Below are 14186 nucleotides of genomic sequence, written 5' to 3' on the forward strand. Positions count from 1 at the left end.
TGGCGACAACTGCAACTGTGGATGAAAGCTTTAGCCTGTCCCAGTTATACAAAGCCTCCAGTGTCCAATATCAGCATCAAGAAGGCACTCACATCACACCAAAACATGGGTGCGCCATGGGTTCCCCAGTATCACACATTGTGGTTAACAGTATATGGAGACAGTGGGGAAAAGGCTCTGTTACCCCACCGAGTGATCGGTTCAGGTATGTTGATGGCACCTGGGTAACAATCAAATCTATGGATTGGGTGTACCACAATTCAAGGTTCACATTAACTTATGAGCAAACACATCAAGTTCACCACAGAAGATATGAAAAATGACAGGCTAGCATTCTTGGACTGTGAAATTTCCATCAGTAATGGGGGACAAACTCAACCTGTAAGATAATGCATTGCATAAACATCAGTATTTACCGTTTAACTCTCACCATCCGCTGGAACACAACTGTGTGTCATCAGGACACAAACACCATCCCCACAGACACAGCAGCCATATTAAAAAAGGCCCTGAATTCATGTAGCTAATCCAGCTAAACATTTATCGAAGCTGGGAAGGCACCTAAAGTATGCTCCAGGCAACCCAGAAGAGAATAAGGACAATTGCTGTCTAGGCAAAAACCACTGGTGATCCCTTATGTGTCAGGTGTACAGCTGAGACACTTTTTAAAAAAAAAACAAAAAAACACTGCATCTCGGTGGCTTTCAAACCCCAAAACACGCTGCGCCAAAATTTGGTCCACCTCAAGGATCGAGTCCCCTGGGACAAACAGAGTTGCCTGGAGGATGGCCGTGAATTATACATCAGGGAACCCATACAACCTCTGGGAGCTACAGAAGAGCTACCACGGTGGGCTGGGACTCTGTGGTCTATTTAAACCTCCAGGCCAGTGGCCACTTGTTTAATAATGAGCATGTGCACATCCTGGAGGGGAAGGAACACTGGTTTAAATGAGGAGTCAGGGAGGCCATTTATGTGAAAACAGAATGACCATTCCTGAATCGAAGAAGATCTTACACCATGTTACATTGCTGTGATTGCAGCCATTCCCTAACTCTGTGAGAACAATACTTATGCCCATGGATGGTCATGACAATTTACATATTAATGATCATGAAGCTGAGCTCACAGCTAATCGTATCCATTATGCAACTGCACCATTTATGAGGCTGGGGAAACCTGCAGCCAGCTGAGGCTGAGTGATGAAATGTTTAACATACCGAAAGCACTACGTCCTGATGAACAGAATCAACTTTCTGGGGTCAGTGTGCTAATGTTTTCCTGTTTTTCACAGCAAAATACAACCATTATTTAAACAAAAATGCAAGTTTGTTTTATTTTGGGGACTTCTTCAATGTAACAGCTACAGAAGAAATCTTCTGATAAGTGATTATCACAGAAGAATTTTACTCAATTCCTAAAGAGTATTTTGGGATCTCCCACTGCATCCAGACATTAGTGTTCTGACATGCACCTAGGTCGGGTGATTTCTAGACAAGTACAAACACCATGATGTATTTTTTGCTAGACTGTGCTGCAAAAGTGTAGTGTAGCTTGAGGTAACACAGAGTAGAAAAGATGAATGATTGCTGGGCATTTTTTTTAAATGCTTTTACTTAAGTTCTTGCTGGCTTTTAATTCCCTTTTCATCCATTTTAAAGGATTTAAATAAAGGTGATTGTTCACTTTTGTGTTATCCCTGCTTACTTTCATTAGCTTCTACGAATGACAGGATGTGTTGCTGTGATTTAGTCCAAGTGCCATCAGTGAAAGCATCTCCTCCATATCACATTTTGTCAATTCATCTGTTTTTGCTCCACTTTTTAAACAGGTTTTTTCCTATTATTTCACAAAGTCTTCTCTTTGTGAAATAATCACAAGACTGTAAGCTTTATATCTTTAAGGGATTCCTAACCCTTACCATTACCATTGCCACCATCACATCCATTAGCACCAATTCATGTCTCTTCAGGTTGCAGACTCCAGGTTTGATGCTCTGTCTCTTCCCTTGTTGTTTACCAATCTTCTCTTGTAGTGGTACGTCCATCTATCCCCCCGATGGCTTTAGTAATAGATTCTGCACAATGTTTCAATCATCCTCTCCTTCTGTCTTTTGTTCTCTCCACCAGTGACTATCTGACAGCCTGTGTTTTCTCTCTTTTATCACTCATGCACGCAGTCAGCTATAACAATCGGCAGATATAGGCTTTAGTGTGGATCTGCACACCTTATACTCAATACATGCAGTATTTATCCCGGTAAACCTGCCTGCAGTTCATCCTCTGCTTGTTAAACTGACTGGTGTTTGGGAACACTGTGTGTAAAGGGACCCATTATGCTCATTTCTTACTGTAGCTTTTTTATTCTCGAACCACATTTGAGAAGCATGGTTCACAGTTCAAAAAAATACTATTTTACGTTACACTGGCTTGTATGTGGCCCGTCAGTATACCCGCTGTCTGACAAGAAGTTTTAGCTCCTCTTTTCTTTAAACTCAGCCTAATACCTAAACCTACTCAGTAACACTGATTTTAAAATGGGGGCATCGTGGTGATATAGTGGTAGCACTACTGCCTCAGTGCTAACCACTCTGGCACCTTCTCACAGCAAAAAGGTCCTGGGATCGAAACTACCTACTGGCTGATTGCTTTCTGTGTGGAGTTTGTATGTTCTCCCTGTATGGTAGATGGGATAGGCTCCAGCCATCCAACAACCCTGAACTGGATAAGAAGAAAAAGATAGAATCTGAAATGTTAACTTTTCAGTTCCATTTGTACGCGTGAAAAGAAATTTTGATATGCTGTTCTCACTTTGCCACAAAGGAGAAACAACCTTCGGATTCAAAGCAGTCTGAACTGCTTCCATTTAAAACCAAAGATTAAAACCTCTCACACATGTGGCCTAGCCCTAGATGACACGCTCACTCCAGTCCTCCACCTCACCACAAGTGCCATTTATTAGACTGCATTGAAGTCAAACTAATATTTCTAAACTGTACTAGTGAATTTTGCCCATTTTGCACACTGATGACCTTTAAAACACTGCAGTCTGTTTCTGATAGGGAAATAGATGTTAGATAACCATAAAACCTATGAAATAAATATGTATCAATGGGAATTATTCGACTAACTTGGGTTTGGTTTTGTTTTTTAGACATTTGACTTACGAAGGTTTTCGGTTTTAAATAAAAAGCAATAGTAAGATTTCCTAAATCAATCAAACTTTATTGTAACTAGGCAGTTTAGCATTGCTCTTTCACTGAGTTTTATGCTTGATTGCAGCCAATATTTATATTTCATTTGAAAGGTAAAAGCTTCAGTCTCAGATGAAGCAACGTTTTCATCTGTCCAGTAAGTTTAGTGTACCCTATTTAAAAAAACAAATCCTTTTTTTTTATTAATTTCATTTAATACAATAGCATGGAGCTGCAGATGGACTCAAATATCATAGAGCCATCCTGACGAATTGTCAGAGTTATTGTCACAGATTTTAGAACACCTATTTGAGCATTTATTGACGGGTTTTAACTAAAAGTGTAAAGAGAAGTGTGACGCAATATCCCATATATATATTTCCTTAAACTTAAACGTTTTTCTGTATTTGCGTCATGATACTGGCTTACAAAAGATTTTACTCTTTCCATTCCTAAAAGTCATTTCATATATTCTTTTCTTTTCTTGGCAGATATAGCCTTCCTTGCACCAACAGTGGTAAAAATTTGAACTCTTCCGTTTCCCCCTCTCCCTCATTGTGTCAGATATTCTTCTTGTTTCTTCTCCCTCAACAAAGTTGTTTCTTTCTCCCAACTCTCGTCATCTTTCTCCATCTCCTCCTCTCTCACTGTATCTGTCTATCCCACAGCTCAGTTTCAATCCATCAGCAACCTCTCGCTCTCTTTTCTCTCCATCTGTACGTCGTCCATGGTCCTCGAATGATCCTACCTGTACCACCAAGTCTCTCACTATCTTTCTTTCTTTCTTGTCATCTTCCTCCCACCTTCAGTCCATCTCAGGTTCTGTCTCACAGGAAATTCATTATTAGGTTTTAAACAAAGGTGGATGGTGAGCTATTCGATTTCTTGAGGGATGTTGCTCATTAGCATAACTTATGAAGACTTGCTTCCACATCAAGAGGTCTTTCCAGTTTTGCACACATGCTTCAAAATAAAAATTACAGATAACATGAAGGTGAAGCTAAACTTCCAATAATTCAATTCAATTCAATTGAATTTTATTTATATAGCGCCAAATCACAACAAAAGTCGCCTCAAGGCGCTTTATATTGTACAGTAGATACAGAGAAAAACCCAACAATCAGATGACCCCCTATGAGCAAGCACTTTGGCGACAGTGAGAAGGAAAAACTCCCTTTTAACAGGAAGAAACCGCTGGCAGAACCAGGCTCAGGGAGGGGCGGGGCCATCTGCTGCAACCGGTTGGGGTGATACCACAGGGAGGGGCGGGGCCATCTGCTGCAACCGGTTGGGGTGATACCAGTGATGTCACAATAACCAAAGGTGCCTATTAACCAATTAATATAGGAGTCATCGTCCTTGCTAGCAGAGCTATGTAGGTTTACCTTAAATACGCATATTAGCATGTTTTGCAAAATACTATCATAAGAAAACAGCGCTGCTTGACATTGCAAACTGAATACTTCTAAATGATGGAATTTTAACATAAACTATCATATGGCTAGTTTACAGTGTTCTAGAGGAACTTTAATGTAATGTTATTAGCTGACCACTGCTAAGTGCTAAGTAACAGGCTAATAAAATGTCCTAATTTTATTCATCTTTCCCGCACAGTCTGTACCAGACAACATGTAATATTTTTGAGATACTTACATTAAATTTCCCATAAATTGTTCCAAAAGGTACCAACTGTACTAAGGCTGTCGAGAGGCCCACTTCACTCTCCAGAAATTAACAGAAGCAAGGCCTCAGCTGTCTGGGTCAGCATTTTCCCAGTCAGAGTGACCCTAAATTAAAGCCTTAATAAAGTTGGATCAGCTGCATCATACAGAAGGGCCAGTCTATTCATTAGTGATGGGTCGGTCGCGAACGAAATGGCTCTTAGAGCCGGATCTTTGACGTGAACTAGGCGAGCCGGCTCCTTATCGCGAGCCGTGGGGTTTTTTTTTTTGTTTTTTTTTTTCTTTCTCTCACCCTCTCTCTCTCGCACTTTTTTTCCGCTTCCCTCCTCCCTCTTCCCAGCCTTGTGCTTTACGCTGGGAAGAGGGAGGAGGGGCGGTAGTTACACTCAGTAGCACAGGAACAGAGCAGGAGGGAGAGAGAGAGAGAAAGAGAGCCAGGGACAACAGCGTAGAAAGGTATAGTTATCATCCACAACTATTTTCAGTTGCAGATGATAAAGGATGTTCAGTTCATGCTAGAAATGTGTTTTGCAGTTTGTATGTGCTTTTTGGAGTTTGTACGTGTTTTGTCTCTAGGGGCCACCGCATATACAGGGAGTGCAGAATTATTAGGCAAGTTGTATTTTTGAGGAATAATTTTATTATTGAACAACAACCATGTTCTCAATGAACCCAAAAAACTCATTAATATCAAAGCTGAATGTTTTTGAAAGTAGTTTTTAGTTTGTTTTTAGTTTTAGCTATTTTAGGGGGATATCTGTGTGTGCAGGTGACTATTACTGTGCATAATTATTAGGCAACTCAACAAAAAACAAATATATACCCATTTCAATTATTTATTTTTACCAGTGAAACCAATATAACATCTCCACATTCACAAATCTACATCTGACATTCACAACAAACGAACACAACTCAGGGGCCCATATCGCCACCTTCTTGGCACGACACTCAAACGCCTGCCATCCATGGATTCTTGTTCCGTGTTTTATCTGTCCATCCAACCTGCGGCAGCAGCAACCACCGCCTCCAGTACCTGTTCAGATCGTGCACTGTTTCCCTCCTTGGTAAATCTCACATTGATTATGGACCACAGGTTTCTCATGGGTTTCATAATCCGTGGTGAAAACAAGGAGGCCATGTCATTAGTTTTTCTTCTTTTATACCCTTTCTTGCCAGCCACGCTGTGGAGTACTTGGATGCGTGTGATGGAGCATTGTCCTGCATGTAAATCATGTTTTTCTTGAAGGATGCAGACTTCTTCCTGTACCACTGCTTGAAGAAGGTGTCTTCCAGAAACTGGCAGTAGGACTGGGAGTTGAGCTTGACTCCATCCTCAACCCGCAAAGGCCCCACAAGCTCATCTTTGATGATACCAGCCCAAACCAGTACTCCACCTCCACCTTGCTGGCGTCTGAGTCGGACTGGAACTCTCTGCCCTTTACCAATCCAGCCACGGGCCCATCCATCTGGCCCATCAAGACTCACTCTCATTTCATCAGTCCATAAAACCTTAGAAAAATCAGTCTTGAGATATTTCTTGGCCCAGTCTTGACGTTTCAGCTTGTGTGTCTTGTTCAGTGGTGGTCGTCTTTCAGCCTTTCTTACCTTGGCCATGTCTCTGAGTATTGCACACCTTGTGCTTTTGGGCACTCCAGTGATGTTGCAGCTCTGAAATATGGCCAAACTGGTGGCAAGTGGCATCTTGGCAGCTGCACGCTTGACTTTTCTTAGTTCATGGGCAGTTATTTTGCGCCTTGGTTTTTCCACACGCTTCTTGCGACCCTGTTGACTATTTTGAATGAAACGCTTGATTGTTTGATGATCACGCTTCAGAAGCTTTGCAATTTTGAGACTGCTGCATCCCTCTGCAAGATATCTCACTATTTTTGACTTTTCTGAGCCTGTCAAGTCCTTCTTTTGACCCATTTTGCCAAAGGAAAGGAAGCTGCCTAATAATTATGCACACCTGATATAGGGTGTTGATGTCATTAGACCACACCCCTTCTCATTACAGAGATGCACATCACCTAATATGCTTAATTGGTAGTAGGCTTTCGAGCCTATACAGCTTGGAGTAAGACAACATGCATGAAGAGGATGATGTGGACAAAATACTCATTTGCCTAATAATTCTGCACTCCCTGTATTTATATTAGAGATGGCACGATACCACTTTTTTATGTCCGATACCGATATCATAAATTTGGATATCTGCCGATACCGATATGAATCCGATATAATGTGTTTTTTAATCAATAAAACGTTTTTTTAATATCTTGCTGCATTTTGTATAAGTTTATACTCAAGTTTAAATAAATAACAACACTAAAGCTATTCTGTTATACCTGTATATAAAACATACACTGCGCCCAAAATATTTCATAGTTCAGCAACACTGATCAATCTAATAAACTTAAACCTACTCCATCCTCCCTATTCTGGTATTTTAAAGAGTACTTAGCAGAAATATTAAGCAACCTAACTAATAGGGTTGCAAACTCCCAGCAAAAAAAAATAAGGAACCACGCTCCACCTCATGATGCTTAATCGATGTAATCAAATTTAATTTGATGCAGCGGGAAAAATGCACAGAAATAAATTCTTTTTCAAGAATAATTAAATAGATTCAACATCTTTCTTCAACAGAATTGGAGACTGCACAGATGGTACCTTCCCAAAGGAAAAAGTACTATAGCTTACTAGGGTATATTAGACTTAATAGTTACTATATACAGTAATGGACTTCTATATATTTTACATCAGATTAAAACTTTGGGTGTAAGAGTCAGATAATTATTTATTAAAAGCTAGACATTTTAAATGAGAATAAGAAAGAAAAGTATGTCTTTGTGCCCCCTTTTCCCTGTTAATGCCCTATCGGCCCCCCTGGCTAAACTTTGCTAGATCCGCCCCTGCACAGTTACCAGCCGTCAGCTATGTAGAAAAGGATCCTCGAGTCTAGAAAGTAATATTAAATACATTCTAACAACAGCTGATCAAGGTTAAACGTGCTGCTGTTGTTCAGCTGCTGGTTTCCTCTTTCTGGTGAGAAGTGGGCCAAAAACTAAGAAGAGAGATGGACTCAGGACAGAAAAGCCGATCAGCTGATCATTAAGCAGTTTCACGATTGAAGTAGCAGCAGGAGAGAGAGAGAGAGAGGCAGTCGCTCCATATATCGGTTGTTAAGCTTAACGTGGGAATGCTTTACAAACATTCAGAGATGAACTTACACACTTGCTTTACTTCTCTCTGGGATAACTTCCTCGGAGATGAAATGCTGGTGAGGCTACAAATACACACAGCCGCTCTATCACGTGATGCATACTGCTGCAATGTGCTACGGTTATGAGCCGAGTTATATGGGCTCAAAATGTGGTCATAAATATTTTGTACTTGTAAATCGGTTTTGTACTTCTAAAAAAGATTTGTATGTGTAAAAAAGATTTGTATGTGTAAAAAAGATTTGTGCGTGCGTAAAAAAGATTTGTGCGTGTGTAAAAAAGATTTGTGTGTGGACTTAGCCAAAAAAAACCCTGCAAGTTACAACTACGAATTTTGACCCTATTTTTCTTCCTTTCATCTGATTGGTGAATGTCATGTCAATCACAAATGTAACAATCCAATCAGAGAACAGATGGGTTAAGCTGTCGGAGGGGCGCTTTTTTTGAACTGCAGGTCTTTGAAGGGAATAAATGCCCTTTTACATGCCAACCCAGCGTTTTCCTTCATCACCACGAAGGAAAACAGTCTGTGGTCGTCCGAGTTTGGTGATTTTTGTGTCACAGGACTACGTGTTTAATACAGGGACTTCCACAGCCTTTTCAACAGCGCTGCGGACGCAGGGGGGGGCAGTGTTTTGGAAATGACAGTCTTCATTACAAAGCTTTCTTCGTTATGAATTAGCATACATGTTTTTATTGAACATTTGAAGAACTAGCAAAAAAACCAGAAACTCTTGTAGTTCACATAAAGTCAGAGATAAAAACGACAAGGAGCAGGTGCATCTAGTACAGGTAGAGCTGCTGCAAAAACCCACAGAGCCCAGCAGCCAGCAACAAATTCTGGATCCTTTGCTTTTAGTTAGCAGTTAGCATTAGCAGCACATCCTGTGTCCGATGTGAAAGGACTTTTATGCTGCGCGCTGTGACTCACAGCAATGGTCCCAGGGTCAGCCCTGACTTTGTGTTGAACTAATCCTAAAGTAATAATGGTATTTCTAACCACTGACATACCACAACTTTATCCTTTCAACAGCTGCTGAAAGTAAGGGGACCTAACTGCTATCGGATATTTATATAGAGATTACCCTTCAAGGACCTGCAGTTCAAAAAAGCGCCCCTCCGACAGCCAAACCCATCTGTTCTCTGATTGGATTGTTTAATTTGTGATTGACATGACATTGACCAATCAGCTTAAAGGAAGAAAAATAGGGTCAAAATTCGTAGTTGTAACTTGCAGGGGGTTTTTTGGGCTAAGTCCACACACAAATCTTTTTTACACACGCACAAATCTTTTTTACACATACAAATCTTTTTTACACACACACAAATCTTTTTTACGCACGCACAAATCTTTTTTACACATACAAATCTTTTTTACACATGCACAAATTTTTTTTACACATACAAATCTTTTTTACAAGTACAAAACCGATTTACAAGTACAAAATATTTATGACCACATTTTGAGCCCATAGAGTTACGCCATGTAGCAAGTTTTGTGAGGTGCTTTTTTGATATTTAATGGATCGGAATACATTTTTTATTTCTCGCCGATATCCGATCCAGTAATTTGGGTCAGTATCGGACCGATACCGATACGTAATATCGGATCGGTCCATCTCTAATTTATACATAAACATATATAAATAAAATCACTTTTTTTTTTTTACATTAGTAATTCCTTTTGTGCATAATTTTATATTATTGTTAATAATAAATTAATTAAAGCAACAAAACAACCTGAAGAGCCGGTTCGGAGCCGAAAGAGCTGGCTCTTTTTAGTGAGCCGAACCGAAAGAGCCAGTTCTCTAAAAAGAGCCGGAAATCCCATCACTACTATTCATAGAGACCAAATAAACATGCTTTTTATTGCTGTTAATTCTGTGATTTTAACATGTCAGTGGTTGGGGATTGACTTGTTTTTGGAGCCAGCCTTAAGTGGCTGCTCCAGACAGAAACTGCAGTTTTTGGCACCTCTTTGTTGGCTGCATTCTCAGGCAAGAGGGGTGCCTTTTATGTACAACACACATTTTCCACCTGCTTTCTGTGTGAAGTGCTTGATGCAAAAAAAAAAAAAGAAAAAAGTATAGACTAGTTCTGGATGTGTATTCTTTCTATCAGCATTTATTGACGCTATCCTACAAAATTAAGGTTAAGGTTTGCATGAACAGGGTGATTCCCATTGCAGAATTATTGTTTCAGTCCATCTCAGAATTCAAATAAGTACCATAATGCATAATGTGGGAAAAGAAAACAGAAATATAACCTTTTTCATCGCAGTTGTAGTAAGAAACTTCTCCCTCCAAACATGTGTTTCCTGTCAACTACCACAGAGTGAAATAGGTTAGCTTCACACAGCAGGAGTAAGAGGTCATGGCAGAGGTGCTGGACAGTTGTCATCATCCTGTAGAGCAGATGGAGGGCAGGTTTGGTTTCTCGCAAGGCCACTAATGGATCACTTAAACAGAAACTATTTTGTTCTCTACTGGATTCTATCACTTACTAACACACAGACACACACACAAAGGAAGAGCACAGGCTGACATTCATACAAATACAAAAAAAAACAAGCAGGATAGTTTGGATTCTTGTTAAAGTCAAGGAACTGAATAAAATACATTGAGAGGTGAAAAGGTCACAGGCGAAGAAGGAGATGGCACAGACAGGTGCTTGAGCTGCCTGTAGGATGACAGGATGGCTGGTTAAAAATTAATGAGTCACCCTTTCTTCGTTTTAACACCCTGCTTTCGTTTTGTTCCTCGCTCTCTTCCTTCCGTTTTATTCCTACTTTCTGTTTCCACCACTGCTTCTTTGCTTCATCAATTATTTTTTATCTCTGACTTTGATTCCTTTTCTTTTGCTTCATTTACTTCCAGACAGCTTCCTTTTTTATACTGTCTCCAAAGTTGTTGTTTTTTTAAGTTGCTTCTGCCTGTCACGCTTTACCTTCCTTCCCAGGTGTTTCCATCTTGCATACTTCCTTTATTGCTCTTTTTCCCTTCCTCATCTTCACCTTAGTGGTTTCAGGTTGCTACTGACAGCGCTCACTCTCTCTTTTTTTTTGTCCACTGCCAGTTTTGCAAGCCCTCCATCTTTACAGGCAGCTACAGCCAAGGTCCTTCTCTTTATTCTTCTTCTTTTCCATGTTCTCACATTCAAGTCTTTCTCATAATACAAATCTACTGACAAGAGCAATCACACTTGCATGTCTCCTCATCCTTCATCCACCCTTCTCTTCTTCTTCATACTCCCTCCATTGCATGTGTGTATGTGGTCCCCACGCACAGTGGCAACTGCAGCCAATCCCATTAGCCAGATGAGCAGGCCTCCAATGAAGGGGAAAGCATAATGACAACACCAGCGTCTCTCTCTCACACACACACACACTCTTCCCTTGCGGCTCCCTCTGTCTGCTCCGTCTGTTCATCTGTCACTCTTGAGGGCGTGTGTGTGGGAATCCGGTTTTGTTTGGGATGTGCAATTCGAAGGCGAGCGGGAGAATCTGTCATTTTTTTGTGCGTTTCAGCACACAGAAGTGGGGCAGCAGCAGTGGAGGGTTTACTTCCTGCTGGGTGGGATGCCATTAAAAATGTACAGTACGCTCAGTGTAGCCGTAAAGCATTTTGCGAATAAGTGGTTTACCAAACAGTAGATTTTATGGCGCTATAGCTTTCAGCAGGCATGATTTGAGTCCTAGCTTAGCTGAATTTATGTGCAGTTAGGCTACACTCAGGTAATTTGGGTAAGTCCCCACTAAAAGGTATAAATATATGTGATTTGTTGTCTCTGTTGTGCTTTGGTTTTGCAACCTAAAGCCTTGTGCCCGAATCCCATTATTCCACTTTAATTTTATGATTTAACAAAATAATCAAACGCAAGACGTTTCTCCTGTCAGGCCAAAATTATAGTTTACCTCTAGTGAAGCCTGGAAGAGAGGTGGCCCTCCCTCCTCCATTACCGTCAGGGTCATTACCTGCAGTAATGCGCTGATGCAGTGCAAGGGGACAGTGTCTTTTCATCTCCCTAACTAGCCCCATTAAAATCCATTCAGCTAATGAGCCTTCACTCAGTCCTCTGGTGATTAAGACTTGATCTGTTCAGCGCTCTCACTGACACTGCTTTCATTTAACTCTGTGCAGTAATGGAATCGCAGCAAAGTACACACACATGTGCCTGTCAGTATGGATGAGGGTGCCGAAAACACTCTTATCAAGTGTTACATTTTACGTGTTTGAAAGAGTTTATTAATCATGTGATGCAATGTTTATAAAGTCTGAAGTTTTTATCTCGGGGGGGAAAGTTTGCTGATTTATGCTAAACATTTTATTCAACTTTAACCTTTAAAGTTTCTAAATGTGTTATTTTATGTCCCTGTCTTAATGTGAGAAAGACAGACATGATGTCCATTTTTTATACACAGCCTATGGCTACAATACTAAAATGTTGCTTAGCGCAGTAATATCAGTATTAGTAATCTAATACTGATATTACTCATATAACCAATCTATGAGTAATCATAGATTGGTTATAGAACCAACTGCTGTTACTTATGATAAAATAAAGTAATTTTTCTGATTAAAAAAAGTACTTTTACTTCAGTGCATTAAAGCAGACTTTCATTTTTAGGCACAGAGTAGGTGGTGTGGATAACAAACAACCTGCTAAGCTAACTAAAACGTTAAAATAAATGGTACTGACAGCATCTAATAGTTTCAAACAACATGTAGTGAAGTAGAGGTAAAATTGGCACAACAGAAACACAAGTATAAGAAGTACAAGAACATTAAAACTTTATTTTAATAAAGTACTTGAATAAAGTCCCAAGGTACATTACATGTTCTCACCTGATGGTCATGTAAGAGACAATGTAATTAACAGTACTCTAAACCAGTGGTGCCGGGTGGTGCATGTGTTATCCCATTCCTGCAACCTGAACATTCCCCTGGAAAGCAAACAGATACAACTGATATCTACACTAGCACATTAATTAAACTGTACCCTAAAAGTGTCTGTTCTTGTAAATATATGTTTTAGATTCTTTGAGAATTTAAAAAGTTTTTGTGTGATGGATGTGCCTCCCTTTGTTGTTTTTGTTTTGTTACCTACAAAACCTTTTCCAGAAGCCTCCTAAAACAAAATTATGAGCCTGTAAATGAGCAAACTTTAGATGCGAGTTTGGGTTTCAGTAACCGCACTTACTCTTAGAGATTACAGTCATTACTGTTCCTCAAAGATGCCTCGAGTAAAACAGCTCACGCATCGCTCCCACACAAACAGCAGAGACGCTGTACTTTTACTATTATCATATAGATGACTTCCACACATGTGGCTGCCCTGCTGGGCACCCTGTGCCAAACGCACACATACACACACACACACATACACACACATACACAGATACTCAAATGCATTTAAAAAAATAAACTCACACCTGTCCATGTTCAGTAATGTGGAACAAATATTTGACAACAAAACCGGCTAATGAAACAAAGTAGCCCCACCTGTAACTCTTGCTGATTAGATGATACCACCTGAGTCTCTCCTTTTTTGTTTTTTTTACCCTCCCTCCCTCCACTTCCTGCCTTCCTCTTCCTTTTCCCGTCAATTAAATTCACTTCAGAAGTGCTTTGCTGGCAAGACCTCAGGGTGCTGTTGCCAAGGCGCTTTTGATTTAATATCTGTCTCGCAAAGGGAATTTTTTTTTTATGTATAAAAATGAGGAAAACAACAACAATATGCCTCGAGGTTTGCATGGAGCTTCACAGTAGGAGGAGGGGGCATTTGTCCCCGCAGGGCAGAGTAGATGCTTGCTCCCAGTGGGGGCACGAGGACACACCAGCACTTCATCGAAGAAGACACAGCTTGAATACATAAATGAATGATCCATTTTCTTTCCTCCCGCTCGACATTTTCGTCACCCCTCTGCTGTGAGTCAGTCTGGATTGGAGGGAGTTGTTCTTTAACTGTTGGGCCCTCTTGACTCCTCACTATTCACTGCTCACTATTCTCTTCGATCACTGTCTCCCTCTTGTTTTCTCTCTGACTTTTCTGACTCTTAAATGGCTTTGAGGGCAGATGGAAAAACAG

At 40.4% G+C, this 14186-nt stretch overlaps 1 protein-coding gene across 5 annotated transcripts in view; it reads left to right on the forward strand.

Moving 5' to 3' along the window:
- The window catches only part of LOC120729670 (endothelin-converting enzyme-like 1), a 60045-nt gene that overhangs the window by 19108 nt on the left and 26751 nt on the right, over positions 1-14186 (forward strand). The window lies entirely within an intron of this gene.

This window comes from Simochromis diagramma, unplaced genomic scaffold, assembly GCF_900408965.1.
Source record: "Simochromis diagramma unplaced genomic scaffold, fSimDia1.1 OVJJ01000348.1, whole genome shotgun sequence".
NCBI lineage: Eukaryota > Metazoa > Chordata > Actinopteri > Cichliformes > Cichlidae > Simochromis > Simochromis diagramma.